This window comes from Lactuca saligna, chromosome 1 (genome assembly GCF_052625555.1).
Source record: "Lactuca saligna cultivar CGN05327 chromosome 1, ASM5262555v1, whole genome shotgun sequence".
NCBI classification, from domain to species: domain Eukaryota; kingdom Viridiplantae; phylum Streptophyta; class Magnoliopsida; order Asterales; family Asteraceae; genus Lactuca; species Lactuca saligna.
Genome location: NC_136417.1, coordinates 192,443,877 through 192,461,241, shown reverse-complemented (window position 1 = coordinate 192,461,241; position 17,365 = coordinate 192,443,877).

The following is a 17,365-nucleotide window of genomic DNA, read 5'->3' as shown; positions in this document are numbered from 1 at the left end:
AAACAAGGATTTCGGGGATATAAAGAATACCAAAATCCGTGTTATAACGAAGAAGTTATGACCTGTCGAAGTTTCGCGACAAAACCGGCACAGTGCTGAATGTCGTAAAAAGTGAGTTTTCGATAAACTACTTTTTAGCCTTAGTAATCTAAACGAAAATCGTAGTATTCGTTAAACTGAGAAGTTCGATAAAAAGAACGCCCAAATCTGACTTCATATGAGGAAGTTATGATTTTTTGAAGTTTCAGCTTAGCAGTAGACAGCTAAAAACTCGAATTTTAGATCGAGCGATTTTTAGCCGACACAACCTAAACGAAAATTGAAGGTCTCGTCATTAGGAGCACAACGGTAAAAAGTATGACAAAAACGGACGTCGTATGAAGAAGTTATGAATTTTTAACGGATTTCCTGTCCCGATCTGTTAAAAATAATAATATAAAATTAAAATCAAAATTAGCCAACGAAGTCTAAACGGAAGTTGTAGAGCGTAATTTTAGCTACGCGTGCATATAAATAATGTTAAAAACAGAGCTCATATGCGAAAGTTATGGATTTTATAAGTTTTTGCACAAAAACCGAGAAAATTCGCATAGGTGGCTTCGGCCACGTTACCCTCGCAACATGCGAGCCACGTGTCCGAAATTCTGGTGAGTCATGCGAGCCACGTGTCCGAGCCAGAGAGCAAGCCGATGACTCCTCGCGTGAACAGTACCTGCGTGTCCTCTTCTGATTCGACCAAAGGGAGGCCCAATCCGAAGCTCACATCCGGACCGAACCTCACACCACCCTAGCTCCGAGCCTCGCACCTAACTCCGAACCTCGCATGTGCTGCAGCAGACCGCAGTTCAATCAGAAGCTGCCAATGAGCCCTTCGCACGTGTAGTCCTCGTGCGAGCCACCCCCTGCGAACCCTTGGATCTGCGACGCGTGTCTCCCTCCTGACCATCCGATCAGAAGCCTCGCCCCTATAAATAGAAGGGTGCGAGACCTCCCGGGTAATTTTGGAATTTTGTCACTTTTAACCCCTAAACCCATATTTTCTTCATTTTAATATCCCGCAAAGCCCCGATATCGATTGTAAAGCCCGGAATACCCTACGAAGTGCCCGAGAAGCCCGGAAAATTTATCTTTTCGGTTTCGAAGCCCAACTTTTGTAGAGCCCGGTTTTTCAATAAAACTCCTGGTTTTATTAGAAACGATCGTTTTAGGAAACAAATTGCTGCCCGATTATCATCAAATCATGTGAGTGTATAGTGACTTTCATTTTACACATAGATATGAAGTATTTACCTTATAATACGTGCTATGTGTAGACATATTAATTGTTTATTTTAGGTAACTGTTGAGTTGATGTTTTATACAAGTTTTAAACTGTATAAGTATTTTTATCTACAAATATGTTGGGTAGAACATGGGTAGATAGTGATGTGTGATAAAATAAAATTGATGAGAGGCCTCGATGTGTTTTAAAATCCAGTCATCTAGCGGAGTTTGGATGACGACCACAGACTTTCTAGACAGTCCAGTGGGAAACATTAGCAGGTCCGCAACCTGTAGGTGCTAATGAACTAAGAGTGTTCATTCGCTGTACTCTATCCCCCTCATGGTTGCCTTTAGGACATGTATGGCTGAGGAAACCCCTTAGCAGTAGTGTCAATCCCGATGATATTCTTTCGGCTAGGTCCCTTGTGATAAGTGTTTAGGGACGTAAAGTGATGATAAAGGGAACGTGTAACCAGGGTTATTGTTGATTGATGAACTTAGTAAGTTTATTATTATTGTGGGTTGAAAACCCTATATGCTCACCAGGCTCCCAAGCCTGACCCACTCAGCTTTTTATGTTACAGGTAGTGGACCCCAAGCATAGTCGGAGGATGAAGAGAGATTTTTGGATTAAAGGCTAGTAGTTGTAAATAACTGTTGAAAGGCTTATAATGTCCTGTTTATGCTTTTGATCTGTATCGGAACATGACATCCCGAGGTTTTGATATATATATATATATATATATATATATATATATATATATATATATATATATATATATATATATATATATATATATATATATGGGAAAAGTGAATATACCCTTAAGGGTATATAAGCTTAGGTACCCAAACACACCATAATACGTCGTTTTATATCATATAATACATTCTAATTGTATAATGTTCTTGTAATTTAACTTCTAACTTGATTAAAGGCCAGTAGTTGTAAATAACTGTTGAAAGGCTTATAATGTCCTGTTTATGCTTTTGATCTGTATCGGAACATGACATCCCGAGGTTTTGATATATATATATATATATATATATATATATATATATATATATATATATATATATATATATATATATATATATATATATATATATATGGGAAAAGTGAATATACCCTTAAGAGTATATAAGCTTAGGTACCCAAACACACCATAATACGTCGTTTTATATCATATAATACATTCTAATTGTATAATGTTCTTGTAATTTAACTTCTAACTTGATTTACTTCCATGATTTTTATAGATTACACATTTATCTTCCTTTTACATAAATTTCATTTTCAACTACAATATATAAATCCTAGTACGTGTTTAACAAAAATATGTGAAATAAGAGAATGATAATAGTGAAATTTCGAAAATCTTGAAAGTAAATCAAGTTAAAGGTTGAAGTTTTAAAGAATTATAATGAATATATCAAACAAAACGACGTATTATGGTGTGTTTGGGTACCTAAGCTTATATACCCTTAAGGGTATATTCACTTTTCCCTATATATATATATATATATATATATATATATATATATATATATATATATATATATATATATATATATATATATATATATATATATATATATATATATATATATATATATATATATATGGAAAACATATACCTTCTTATTGAAGGGTTTTGATAAACTTTTATCGTATTTTGTTTGGGGACCAATTCCATAACATTTTTTAAAAAGGTTTCTATGATTTTATTTTAAAAAGCATAAATTAAATCGGTCTTTTCTGGCCGAGAAATTAAGGGATGTCACAAAAACCCCACATACTGATGATACCTCCTGAGATTCCCAGGATGAATTACCGCCACATACACATCCTTCTGATTACAACCATATCGAAAATTCAAGGCTCCATCCTTGCATCCCTTCCGAACTCCTCTGTTACTATACCACCGAAAATTCATCCGCAACCTCAACAGACACCTAATCCGGATGTGCTCCCATACCACTGGTATTTCACAGTGCTTCAACAACCATAATTAAAATACTTTCAATCCTCCATTCTCACTACTGCTTCCACTTCCGTGAACTTACACTCCCTCTTGGAGCTACATACCTTTCCCTTTCCTTATCCAAGGAAATCTACTTGGACGCCTTGTCACTATGACAAGTGCCACGTGCTCACCCACGCTACATCCTTCCCTGATAGCATAACCTCTATCCCATGCACCCCACATACTCTGAATCTGCTCACAAGGACTTTCGAGTCCATGCACTACCTTCCACTAATTATGATCAATACCCGAGGCCAGACCTTCTGATGCTATTACATCACAACATACTCATTCCATCCCCTTATACAGATCTATCAACACATGCAGAGTCTTCAGCATGACTAGACCGCCTTTCCAGGCCTTTAGCCAATCTGGACCACTCTCAGAACCTTCAGCATGTCTGGACCGCCCTCCAGGGCCTTAGCCTGTCTGGATCGTTCTCCGAGCCTTCGGCCTGACTGGTACTCCCACAGGCCTTCAGTCTCCCCGGACCGCTCAGACTATCGTATCTCATCCCGAACTATCCTTCCTGGGACTCTTCCATGCATACTGTCCTAGCCCTCTAGGGGTTCCGAACTCTAACTCCATCCTACATACTCAATCACGGCCTGATCCTAGGCCTTCCACAATCAATCGCCCTTTACAAAACCCTTGGTCTGCATCCCGCCACGCCTGCCTATCACTTGCTCAAACCAGCCTACGGTCTTGGCTAACAGAACCACTACTGATTCCCAGACAGCTAATCAACCTCTCATGCTTGTCGATCTTCCGAAGAATTTTCCAATTCTCCCCACTTAGAGCTCTGACTATCAACCACCAGACGCCATAACTGACCTCCCTTAGCATCCCTACACAACACATTCCCTTACACGCGAACTGATTCCCACTAGAACGAACAACCTTCACCAATTCACATATCATCATTGATTATCTCGGACTCGAAAGAAGCTCGACCTTCAGCTAACCACTCTTCAGACTGCAGATGCTACCCGACATTCCGACCAAAAGCCTGATTTCCCATTACTAAACCCCATGGATGATAACCAACGAACTCCCAGTACCAAAACCCTTAACCATACCATAACCCTCAAGGAACAATGAATAAAATACCAAAAATCACACAGCGAGACTAGCAGATATACAATACTCCATAATAATCGCAAGATAACAAAATATCAAAAAAAGAAACGTAACCGCAGCTGCATCCGACACTGCCTTGACCTCCTCTACGGTAAGCTGAAAAGCACGACCCTGAACCCTCGGGGGCTCTGCTCCACCCTGACCTCCACCCGTATTCCTCAACGTGGACGGTGCTGGAGCCTGCACCGACCTCCCAGCCAGCTATGGACAGCTGGCCCTCATGTGACCAACCAGATGACACTGATAGCAAATCATCATATCTTGGGTTGGGGTTGACTGACAACAATCCCTCGCGTAGTGCCCCACTCTCCCGCACTTGCAGCACGCACCACCGGACCTACAAGCTCCGACATGACCCTTCCCGCACTTCTCACAAGTGTGGCTACTCTGATTGCTCAAACTGAAATCAACAGTCTTAGACCGTTTCAGCGCGGGCCGTGACTGTACCCGAGCCTACCTTTGTTCTCTCAACTGTAACTCGATCTCCAACTCACGCCGCCGAGCGGCCTCCTGCAACTCTAGCAAGGTCTCGCACCTTTGCGTAGACACAAACTGCCTGATATCCCTCTTGAGCATACTGAGATATCAGGACATCTTAGCCTGCTCCGAAGCAAATTCCAGGGAAAACATCGCCCTCTCAGTGAACATCCTGGTGATCTCCGTCACCGACTCCGAATCCTGCTTCAGCTCCAGGAACTCCTGAGCTAATCTTTCTGTCTCAACTTGCGGAACATAGTGAGTACTGATCATCTCTCTGAACTGATCCCAAGAAACCGTAGTTGGATCTGGAAACCTTATGTGTGTAGGATTCTAAGCGTATGATTACGAGATTAGAACTAACATGTAAACGTTTCGGAGTGATAAGGGAATTGACATGTCTAACAAGGATAAAGACCTAAATTCGCCTTATTCGTTATATAGATTGTGATGGCCAGAACTCGTAGAGGAGCTGCAAATGCAAACGAAAACAGGGATCAACAGCCTCAACCTCAAGTAGTTGAGCAAGTACCTGTTGTAGGAGCTGCACCTGAGCTAATAATGATGGTTGGGGTACAAGCAATGATACAAATGATGTTAGATCACCAAATGGAGGAAACAAAGCGATTACTACAACAACATAGGGAAGAGACCACGATGCCTGTTGAACAGCCTGTATTGAATGAAGGGCAATCAGTAGGAGGGAACTACAGTGGGACTCTTGGTCAATCCAACCCACCGATAGTTAGACAAAACAACCAGGATGGAGGATTTGATGGACACGGATGCAAATACAAAGATTTCATGCCATCTAAACCGCCGTGTCTATCTCGGAGTCCGACACCGGTGGAAGTCATGAATTGGATCTCCGAAATGGAGACGATGTTTGAAAGTTGCGAGTGCAGCAACAAACAAAAGACTGCACTTGCAATCCCTCTGTTAAAGTTTGGTGTGTTGAGCTTGTGGAAGTTACTAGCTGATTCGATGCCCAAGGGTGAAGCTAGTAAAATGTCTTGGGAAGATTTTGTAGTACAATTGAAATTGCAGTACTGCTCTGAGCAGGATCTTCTGGAAATCAACAATGAGTTCCAGAATTTACAGAAAGGAAAGATGAGCGTTACTGAATACGCTGCTAGTTTTATGGAAAATATGAAGCTTGTTCCTCATCTAGTTCCAACTGAACTCTCTAAGGTCAACAAGTTTGCCCTCGGATTACCAGCGGACTTTGGTCCGATGGTTAAGCAAGCAACCACTTTGAAAGCCGCCATCTGGGCTGCTAAGAATGTTGAGGTTCAGATAAGAGAGAAGGGTCTGGAGAGGGCAGATGTTGGTGAAAAGAGAAAATTTGAAGGAACTTTAGGTTCCAACAAGAGAAGCAAAGTTTTTAAGTCCAACAAGTTCGGAGGAGGAGGAGGTGAATTTAAATGGTCTGAGAAGTGCAAGAAAAAGCACTCTGGCAGATGCAGTGAGGAGGTGACTTGCTTCAAATGTGGAAAGACTGGGCATTATGCCAATGTGTGTCCGTCCGACAAGAGGGTATGTTTTGAATGCCGTGAAGAAGGGCATATTCTTAAAGACTATCCAAAGAGGAAGGATGCATCAAAGCCCAATCTACCACCAAAACCGAAGGCGAGAGCCTTTCAGATGACACTTGAAGCTGCAAAAGAAGAAGTCGATGTTGCTTCAGGTACCTTTCTCGTAAACGAATTGCCTGCCCAAATTTTGTTTGATTCTGGAGCAATTACTCCTTTATATCGCATGAATTTGGTAGAAAGCTAGCTTTGCCTGTAGATAGGCTAGTTAATGCCTTATTAGTCGAGATTTCTAGTGGCAAGTTTGTACCTGTTAGCCATCGTATGAAAAACATCCTCATTGACTTGGATGGGAATAAGTTCCAAGAGGAATTATTGCCTATCGAGTTAAATGGATTCGACATAGTTTTAGGAATGGATTGGCGTGGCGCCAACGATGCAGAAATATTATGTAGAAAGAAGATAGTAAAAGTAAACCCGCCAGGGAAACAGTCGTTTATGATGGAAAGACTTTTGAGAGAATGCACACTACTTGAAATCGGCCTAGCCCTCTTGTTTCATATGTGTGTAGCCGATTTTGGTGGAGAATGGGATCCTTATATAGTGTTGACACATCTAGGGTTACACCATGTAAACCCTAATGTGTCATGACTCTTCATTTCCATGACCCATGGGTTTGTAACTCCCATGGAGCATCCTATGGGTGGAACCCAACTTGATAATCCATGGAACCTCTTAGCCCACTATACAAGATATGGATTATTTACTTTAATCAACCCATATATTTAATTAGTTATCTTTTGATCACTTAATTAATACTAAACTAATTCTTGATCAAACTAATCATATAATATTATTAATATATTAGAACCTATAATATATTAATAATCTCGAAACATTAATTCTCTCATTTAGTCTATCCAATTGCATGGTGCCATGCAACCCAAATGGACCATGTCGGGTCGGGTCAAGTACATACCAGAAATAGTTATGGACTTAGACACCTTATCCAACAGTCTCCCACTTGGATAAGTCTAATAACTATTACTGCAAGTATGACTTCAGGAACCGATTGGCAATCGTAGCTCTTTTCAAGGTTTCTCGGAACTGAGAAGATGATGGTACGCCATTTAAGATAAGTGATCATATAATCCTCTGTTCTAGACATCAGTCGGACAAATACATGGAACAATGTCTCACTTATTGTCCAACAGTTTGTTTCCCGATTTCTGATTTGTTTGACAAAGAACTTAATTGAACACATCAACTTAGTTCTGACCGGGACCGGTACATAGGTCAAAACAAAATCATCGAGGGGCCCAGATATCAACTTCTAATCCAAGAAGGAACAGATAAACTTCGACTCATATGTTTGTTCTACCACTCATTGAATTATACATAACAGCACGTTTTATAACATCGAGTTACCAATGTGTTTTCGTACAATCAATGCATAAACAACTTGTAAGTAACAATTCATATCTCTAGGTTTGAAGACTTATATGATATTACTGTCTCACGATCACTCGAGATAGAATTCCATGAAGTGATTCCGGTGAGCGTGGGTTGTGTCCAATGCTTAGAACTTATGAGCACTCATGATTGTTGTAGCCTTGTCCAACACCTTAGACCTCTGCAACCAATCATGACAGTCTTGATTCATACCTACTTCCGACATATGACCGACTGTGGAGGTTGGAATAATATGTTATCCCAAACAACATTATTCTGGAAGTCAAAACATGCAAAAGAAATATAGTAAACGATTGACAAGAGATAGCAACACTTTACTCATAAATAAAACACCTTTTATTCATCATCTAATGTCAATTACACTTTACAAATTTCGAGGTTATCTAACTACTAAATCTAATATCATCCTTTAGCCCTATGCTCCGAGCATGCTGGAGATGCTTAACCCGAGTCAGTCCCTTCGTGAGGGGATCTGCTGGGTTCTCATCCGATGATACCCTCTTTGGCACGAGGAGTCCTTCTTCTATTCGATGTCTAATAAAATGGTATTTTCTGTCGATGTGTCTGGATCTCCCGTGATCCCTTGATTCCTTGGCTAAGGCAACAACGCTTTCACTATCACAGAAAATTTCCATTGGCTCTTTCATAGCTGGTACAACTCCAAGGTCTCCGATGAAGTTCTTTAGCCATATAGCCTCCTTTGCCACCTTGCTCGCTGCAATATACTCTGATTCGCAAGTTGAATCAGCCACTGTCTCTTGCTTGGAACTCTTCCAAGAAATTGCTCCTCCGTTTATGGTAAAGACCGAGCCCGATTGAGAGCGGAAATTATCCCTATCAGTCTGGAAGCTAGCATCACTATACCCTACAACTCTCAAGTCATCACTCCCACTGAGGGTAAGGACCCAGTCCTTAGTCCTTCATAGGTACTTGATGATATTCTTTACCGCAGTCCAGTGTGCCTTGCTAGGGTTCCCCTGAAACCTGCTAACCATGCTCAGGGAAAAGGCTACATCAGCTCGAGTACACGTCATAGCATACATGATCGATCCTATAGCAGAAGCATAAGGTATTTGACTCATTTATGCTATCTCAGCCTCAGTGTAAGGGCTTTGTGTCTTACTCAATCTAGCGTTACTCTGGATGGGTAACTCTCCTTTCTTGGAGTCCTGCATGCTGAATCTCTTCAGCACCTTATCGAAGTAGGTACTCTGACTAAGTGCAATTAGTCGTTTACTCTGGTCTCTCAAGATCCTTATCCCTAGAATATAGGCAGCTTCTCCTAGGTCCTTCATAGAGAAACACTTCCCAAGCCAGGACTTAACTTCCTGCAGAGTTCGGATGTCATTTCCTATGAGTAGTATATCATCCACATACAATACCAAAAAGCTAACTATACTCCCACTAGCCTTACATACACACAAGATTCATCTTCACTCCTAGAAAAGCCAAATTCCTTGACCTTTTCATCAAAGCAAAGATTCCATCTTCATCCTAATAGGTGCTTGCTTTAATCCATAAATGGATTTCTCAAGCTTACACACTCTATTAGGGTACTCGTTGCTGACAAAACCTTCTGGCTGACTCATGTAAACATCTTCATCCAACTTTCCATTAAGGAAAGCGGTTTTGACATCCATTTCCCAAATTTCATAGTTATGAAATGCAGCTATGGCTAACATAACCCTAATAGGCTTAATCTTGGCTACTGGAGAAAAGGTCTCATCATAATCCACTCCAGGAATTTGAGAGAAGCCCTTTGCGACAAATCGAGCCTTATAAGTGTGTACTTTACAATCCATGTCGGTCTTCTTCTTGAATATCCATTTTCACCCTACTGTCTTATGACATGGTACATTCTCAACCAAGTTCCAAACTTGATTGTCATACATGGATTGTATCTCGCTATCCATAGCCTTTTTCCATTTAGCAGACTCGGGGCCTGCCATGGCTTCCTCGTAGCTGTTAGGGTCATCTTGACCTACTAGTGTCCCATCACTAATAAGTGTCTCACCTTCTGCAGTAATATGGAATCCATAGTAATGCTCAGGTGCACTCCTAACTCTCGTGGAACGCCTCAGAGGTACAGATTCGTCAATTGGCTAAACAGGAGTTTCCTCCTCAAGTTGAGGGCTAGAGTTTGAAGTTCCATCACCACTTGATTCTTGAATTTCTTCAAGATCAATTTGCCTCCCACTATCTCCTTGGCTTATAAACTCTATTTCTCGAAAGACTCCTCTTCTTTCTACAAAGACCACATTATCACTAGGTCTGTAGAAGAGGTAACCAAAGGATTGTTGTGGGTAGCCGATGAATATACACCTCTCGCTTCGAGGTTCGAGCTTATCATGAGTCTTGCGTCTCATGAAAGCCTCGCAACCCCAAATCTTGATGTGGTCTAGTTTGGGTACTTTACCAGTCCACATCTCGTGAGGAGTTTTGGCAACTTTCTTTGTAGGGACTAGATTAAGAATATGGGTGCAGTCTCTAAGGCATACCCCAAGAATGAGATTGGTAGCGAAGCTCGACTCATCATGGAACGAACCATGTCTAACAAGGTTCGATTACGCCTCTCAGCCACACCATTCAACTGCGGTGTCCTAGGAGGTGTCAATTGTGAGACAATCCCACATTCCCTTAGATAGTCGAGGAACTCTGAACTAAGATACTCACCACCTCGATCGGATCGAAGCATCTTAATGTTCCTGCCCAATTGATTCTCGACTTCCTGTTTAAATTCCTTAAACCCTTCGAAAGTCTCTGACTTATGCTTGATTAAGTAGACATATCCATGTCTACTGTAATCATCAGTAAAAGTCAAATAATAACGATTAGCATCCCTTGTGGCATGTCTGAATGGTCCACACATATCCGTGTGTACAAGGTCCAACAAACCTTCACCCCTTTCACATGAGCTTGTGAAGGGTGACTTTGTCATTTTTCCAAGTAAGCATGATCCGCAACTATCATCTGACTTTAGGTCAAATGACTCCAAGACTACATCCTTTTGGAGTTGGCCTACGCGTTTCTTGCTTATATGTCCAAGACGACAATTCCATAATGATGCTTTATCCAAGTTATTATTATTAAGAGAATCAATACACAAAACATTATTTCCTTAGTTATCTACAACAGATACAGCTCATACACACCATCACAAGGTAATTCTTTAAAATAAAGAACATTATTAAAGAAAGCATTAATCGAACCAACTTCATTATCAAATGAAAAGGTGAACCCTTGTTTGTACAATGTATGTAAGGAAATAATATTTCTTGCCATTTCTAGCGAATAAAAACATTTATTCAAATCTAAATTTAACCCACTACTTAGCGACAAAGTATAAACTCCAATCTTGGTGACAGGTGTAACTTTCCTATTCCCCATGATTAAGTTTATTCTTCCTTGCTACACATTCTCACTTCTTCTTGGTCCCTGAAAGTCACAACAAATGTGAATACCACAACTGGTATCAAGGACCCAAGATTTAGAATGGGGTGAGTTATTAGAAATGATAGTGTAAATACCTGCATGGTTGGGTTTAACTTTCCCATCCTTCACATCTTGCTGGTATTTTGGGCAGTTTCGCTTCCAATGTGATTTTTCATGGCAATAGAAGCATTCAGGCTCTTTTGGTCAGAAGAAGGAGTGACAAAACCTTTCTTGGTTCCACTTGAAGAAGAGCCATCAAGGGTCCTAGCCTTGGTACCCTTCGAAAAACTCTTTCTCTTCTTCCCTCGACTTTTCCCGATTGCCAAAATCGGAGTGGAGTTTGGAGTAGGAGTGTTAACATTCGACTTCCCCTTAAGACCTGATTCAGTGGTCTTGAGAAGTCCCTGAAGTTTGCTGAGTGTGACCTCTTCCTTATTCATGTGATATGTCATGAGGAATTGATCATAGCACGATGGTAAGGAGCGCAAAATTATATCTATTGCAAGCTCCTTAGGGAAGTTCACATTAAGTTTCAGCAATCGATCCACATACCTTTGCATTTTCTGCATGTGGCTCGTGAGGGAATCCCCGTCCTTCATCATGGTTGTTATCATGGAGCAGATGATTTCATACCTCTCTTGTCGTGCACTTTCATGGTATCTTTCCATCAAATCTTGGTGCATTTCATAAGGGTAGAAATCCTCATAGGACTTTTGGAGTTCCGCTGTCATCGTGGCCATCATGATGCATGCCACTTTCGTAGCATCCCTTTCATGTGCTTGAAAGTCAGCGATCTCCTGAGAAGTTGCAGTGGTCTCATCAATCTCCTTAACCTCCTTGTCAAGGACATATTCTTAGTCCTCGTAGCGGGTAATCATCCTGATGTTTCTGATCCACTCATTGAAGTTGGATCCATCAAAAGTGACTTTCCCACACAAGTTCATAAGTGTAAAGGAGCCATTAGGATTAGAGCCAAAAGCAGCATTGTTTGATGACATCTGAAGGAAGAGGACAAGATTAGTTTAGATATTAAGAGAGTCCTTAATAAAACACCCAAATGTAATATTAAGGCTAGGATCTAATCACAATATATTATAACTTAGAAGAGGTATGCTGTAATCCAAGCTATAACATATTTGAAAGGTAGGTGAATGACGATTCACCAATTTCCACCACGAAAACCAAAATATTAGATATTAGGTTTTTGATTGGTTCTTAGAAATTCCTAGATTCTTTGAGTTTCAATTAACTTTTCAAAGGCATATTTCAATCTCGAGTGTGCCCTCCAAGTTTTGTGACTGGGATACCGAGGATCACAAAACGAGTTGTGAAGTAACCATGCAAATTAGTTGGTACCCTTAAAGTTTATCACTCAATCGATGTGCCAGTAAACCACACACACTCCACCGAAACTATAATAAGCCTTAAGTCACACTTTACCTACCTTGTTAAGTCCAAGCAAGTGTGCCGGTTAACCACACACGCTCCACCAACAACTTAAACAAAGTACAAAGTGTAATTTCATGGATTAGCACCTTATTCACATTTTTCCTAAAGTAACTAAGATTGGGAATTTAATAAAACATTTAGTTACTTTATAATATTCATCATACTTTTAATGAGAATTTATAAGTCCTTGCCTTACCCGTTCGGCTAACGACCCTCCACCAGTCAAGCGAGCGGTGGGTGAGCGTGGACACCCATTAAGTTGCCATTTTATAGGCAACAACCTTATACCCACCTTATGGACCGGCTTTGTGAATGAGGCGTACTAGCGGTAAGACGACTTTGTGCTTATACATATATATATATATATATATAATTATTACATTATAATAATATAAGTATAAGGGTTGAATTTTAACTTTTAAAATTCTAGGGGTTGGAACTAAAGTTTTAACAAGACTTTACTTGTTCCAAAACTTGAGGGCAAGTTTTGTAAACTTTCAAAACTTTTCATTTCTTGTAACTTATGAGTTTAATAGAGTAATAAAATTAGGACTCTTCATTTTTCTAGCTCTTGTGTTCTTTTAACGGTTTTAATTCAAGTGACTTTTGGTTTTCCATAACTTGAGGACAAGTTATGGACTCCATTAAAATACATTATGATCAAGAATTTAACTACCACATAGGTTACAAATAATTCCTATGACCATCTAAACATCATAAGAACAAGAACATGAATATGAACACTTTCATAAATCAAAATTACACTTAAATACATTTACTTGTATACACTTACATGGATACTTGTATCTAGATTATATATGATGAGTTACTAGTACATATGATACGTGTAAATTAGTTCGACCTATCCTAGTTCAATAGGATAACTAGACGGGACTAACCATTCCGGAACCCAGCTGTTAGCAACAGTTGTAATGAACATATACAGATGCATATGGTTACTACTTATATTAGGGGTACCTTTATGAGACTAACCATTCCTTTAACCTATTGTTCGCTACAAAGGTAAATGAACATCTACGGATGCCTACGGTTAATACCTATATTAGGAGTACCTTTACGGGACTAACCATTCCTTAAACCTGCTGCCAGCTACAGAGGACAATGAACAATTTACGGATGTTCAAGGTGATACATTTCAGCAGTCGTGATGTCGAGTTGATCCTAATACAAAAGGATAACACTTACATGGCTATATTTTTCCTATTACTTTTATTTTGTGATCCATTCACATAAACGACGAGGTAGACTTTATATTGTTAATAGTAGTTATAGAGGAGAAAACCATCTTTGTTATAGCAAAACATACAAGTCTTGGTAGAAGACTACTTTCTAAATGTAACAGCCCGGATTCCCAAGTACTATTCATTCTTATATTTTTGTTATTTTGTGAGGAGAATCGGCGAGTTAGAGCTAAAACTCGCCGAGTAGGATCACGATTTTGGACGAGGGTTCGTGTCTGGACTCGGCGAGTCCACGCTATTTAATGAAACCCTAATTCTCCGGGTTTGGAGCCTATTTAAGGGCACTTATAGCCTCCCATTGCAGCTACCAGTCCCTTGAGAGAACCCTAACAAAGCTAATACGTTTTGGGAGAGAGGAAGTCACTTTTGGGCCTTTGTATTCTTTGTTTAGCAAGAGGAAGGTGGCAAGATCAAGGAGGAGGTGAAATTCTAGCAGATCCAGACTCCAGAGGCTTCATTTTGAGGTAATGATTCGAATCTCCATCAGTTAAAGGGTTGATCTTTACAGTTAGGGTTTTATAACCCCCTTTGGAGAGTGATTATGTGAAGCAAATGGTCCCTCTTCGAGTTTTTGCCTTGGATCTGGACTCAAAGAGGTATCATTGGAGCTTTTTGGGTTATTATGGAGTCATTGGACCTAGGTGGTTATTTTTGGGACCAAATCTCATTTTGATACCTTGTGGGGGTTATACAAGCATCAAGTTTCGAACTTTACGTGACATTCATGCTTGGGAAGACCAGATCTATGGTTTGGGAAAGCAGATCTGACCTCAGAAGGTCAATAAAGTTTGTGCATGGCATGAACTTGCCGAGTTGTTCTTGGGACTCGGAGAGGAGGGTTAGGGTTTCACGTAAAGTGTTCAGCGAGTGGACTCGCCGGGTTGGGGGATGACCCAGTGAGTCAGGGAGAGTCAATATGGGGTTGAGTCAAGCCGGAACTCACCGAGTTGTTCTTGAGACTCGGCGAGTTGAGTCGTGGTTGCCCCGCGATTCATGCCAGGTGGAACTCATCGAGTTAGGGAAGTACTCGACGTGCCAAGAGAGGATCCGAGGGAAGAGTTGTTGAGTGTGAGTATGCTCGAATGGATTCTAATTTATCGTATATTGTATTTCATAGGTAGATCATGGTGAGGACACGTCTTATGCCAGAGTGCAGTGGGGCTAGTTATGAGGAGATCCGCCGGATCATCCACGAGGAGGTGGCTGCGGCCATCAGGGCAGAGATACCAGAGATGTTCAGGTCTATTAAAACCACGCTTATTGAGACTTTTGACGAGCGATATGCTACTCTTTCTGAGGCTGCTGTTGCGGCAGCCATTGCAGCTGTTGCTGCTGCAAGGCCGCAGGGTGGTGATGCGTTGTTGTTCCGAGAGTTCAGCAACATGAAACCGCCAGAGTTTGACGGGACCCAAGACCCGGTGGCGAGGGAGAGTTTGAGAGTTCGGTTCGTGCTGAGCCAGCTTCGCTTGGGAGCAAAGGACTGGTGGAAGTTTGAGACACCGCACTTTTCGCCTGCTGAGCTTGCGGCAGTGACTTGGGAGAGGCTTACTGCCATGTTCCGAGATGAGTACGTTCCTCAGGTGGAGAGGGAGCGTTTGGCCCAGGAGTTTCTGACCCTCAAGCAGGGTACTGAGTCTGTTACTGTGATTACCAGGATGTTCCTAGAAAGGGCGATGTTCTACCCTGAGCACGTGTCTACTGAGCAGGCACGCATAAGCCGATATTTGAGTATCTTGAGGCAAGACATTCGGGAGTTCGTGGCGAACTCCTCGTACCGGACATTTTCCGAGCTTCAAGGAAATGCCTGGAAGAGGGAGATTGAGCTAGAGACTCAGGCCAGGGAGGAGGCGAAGTTTCAAGGGAGAGATCGACGATCGGCATAGTCCCATCTGACAGCTAAGCGGGCCAAGCCCGCTGATCCCAAATCTGGGAGCCAGAAGGGCCGCACTTGTGGAAAGTGCGGCAAGGGTCATGATGGAGTATGTAGAGCTGGATCTTGCTACAAATGTGGCAAGGAGGGGCATATAGCCAAGGACTTCCCCAAGGGGTTTGCAGTATGTTTTCACTGCAACCAAATCGGACACCGGAAGGCGGAGTGTCCGCAGTTGCGGGGATCAGCTCAGGGAGCACCTCAGGGATCTGCCCCTGCCGCCATCAGAGTTATCGAGAGTCATCAAGTGAAGGCTGAGGCGCCGAGGGCACGAGGAAGAGCCTTTCAGTTGACCGCGGAGGAGGTCCGCGCAGCGCCCGATGTCGTGGTTGGTATGTATTCTTTCATGTATTTATTTTGATGATCGAGATATTATGCTTATATTATGTTATGCGTAGGTACTTTTCTTGTGAATTCTATACCTGCCTTGGTGTTATTTGACTTGGGTACGAGTCGGTCTTTTGTATCTTTGGCTTTTAGTCAGCATATTAGTGTTAGTCGCGAGGCATTGAGTCGGCCTCTGAGAGTTTCCATAACTGAAGAGAGGGTGATATATGCTACAGAGGTGATCCGCGGGTGCGTATTCGAGATTTTCGGTGTTGATTTCCCGATTGACTTGGTTCCTATTGTGATGGGTGATGTCTGTGTCATTGTGGGCATGGACTGGTTGAGCAGATTCGGTGCGGTTATCGACTGCAAGCGACAGCTGGTGACCATATGATACCCTATCGGGGGAGTTCTTACTGTGTACGACGAGGGTACCCGTTCTGGATTAGCGTTTCGTTCAGCCGCTAGGGTGAGGCAGTGTCTACAGCAGGGTTGTAAGGGTTTTGTGGCATACGTGATGGATATGCGGGTTGATTCCGAGAGGCTGAGGTCAGTGGAGGAGCTTCCGATAATGCATGAGTTCCCAGATGTCTTTCCAGAGGAGTTGTCGGGTGTGCCTCCCATGAGGCAAGGGGAGTTCAGTATCGATTTGGTTCCGGGAGCTGCACCTATTGCCAAGGTGCCTTATCGCCTTGCACCTTAAGAGATGCAAGAGTTGTCCTCGCAGCTTCAGGAGTTGTTGGGAAAGGGGTTTATTCGGCCGAGCAGCTCGCCGTGGGGAGCGCCTATCCTTTTTGTCAAGAAGAAGGATGGTTCACACCGGATGTGCATTGATTATTGGGAGTTGAACAAGCTGACGGTCAAGAACCGTTACCCGTTGCCGAGGATCGACGATTTGTTCGATCAGTTACAGGGAGCATATTCATTCTCCATGATCGATTTGAGGTCTGGATACCATCAGGTGAGGGTGCGAGATGAGGACATCCAAAAGACAGCGTTCAGGACGCGTTATGTGCATTATGAGTTTGTGGTGATGCCTTTCGGGCTCACCAA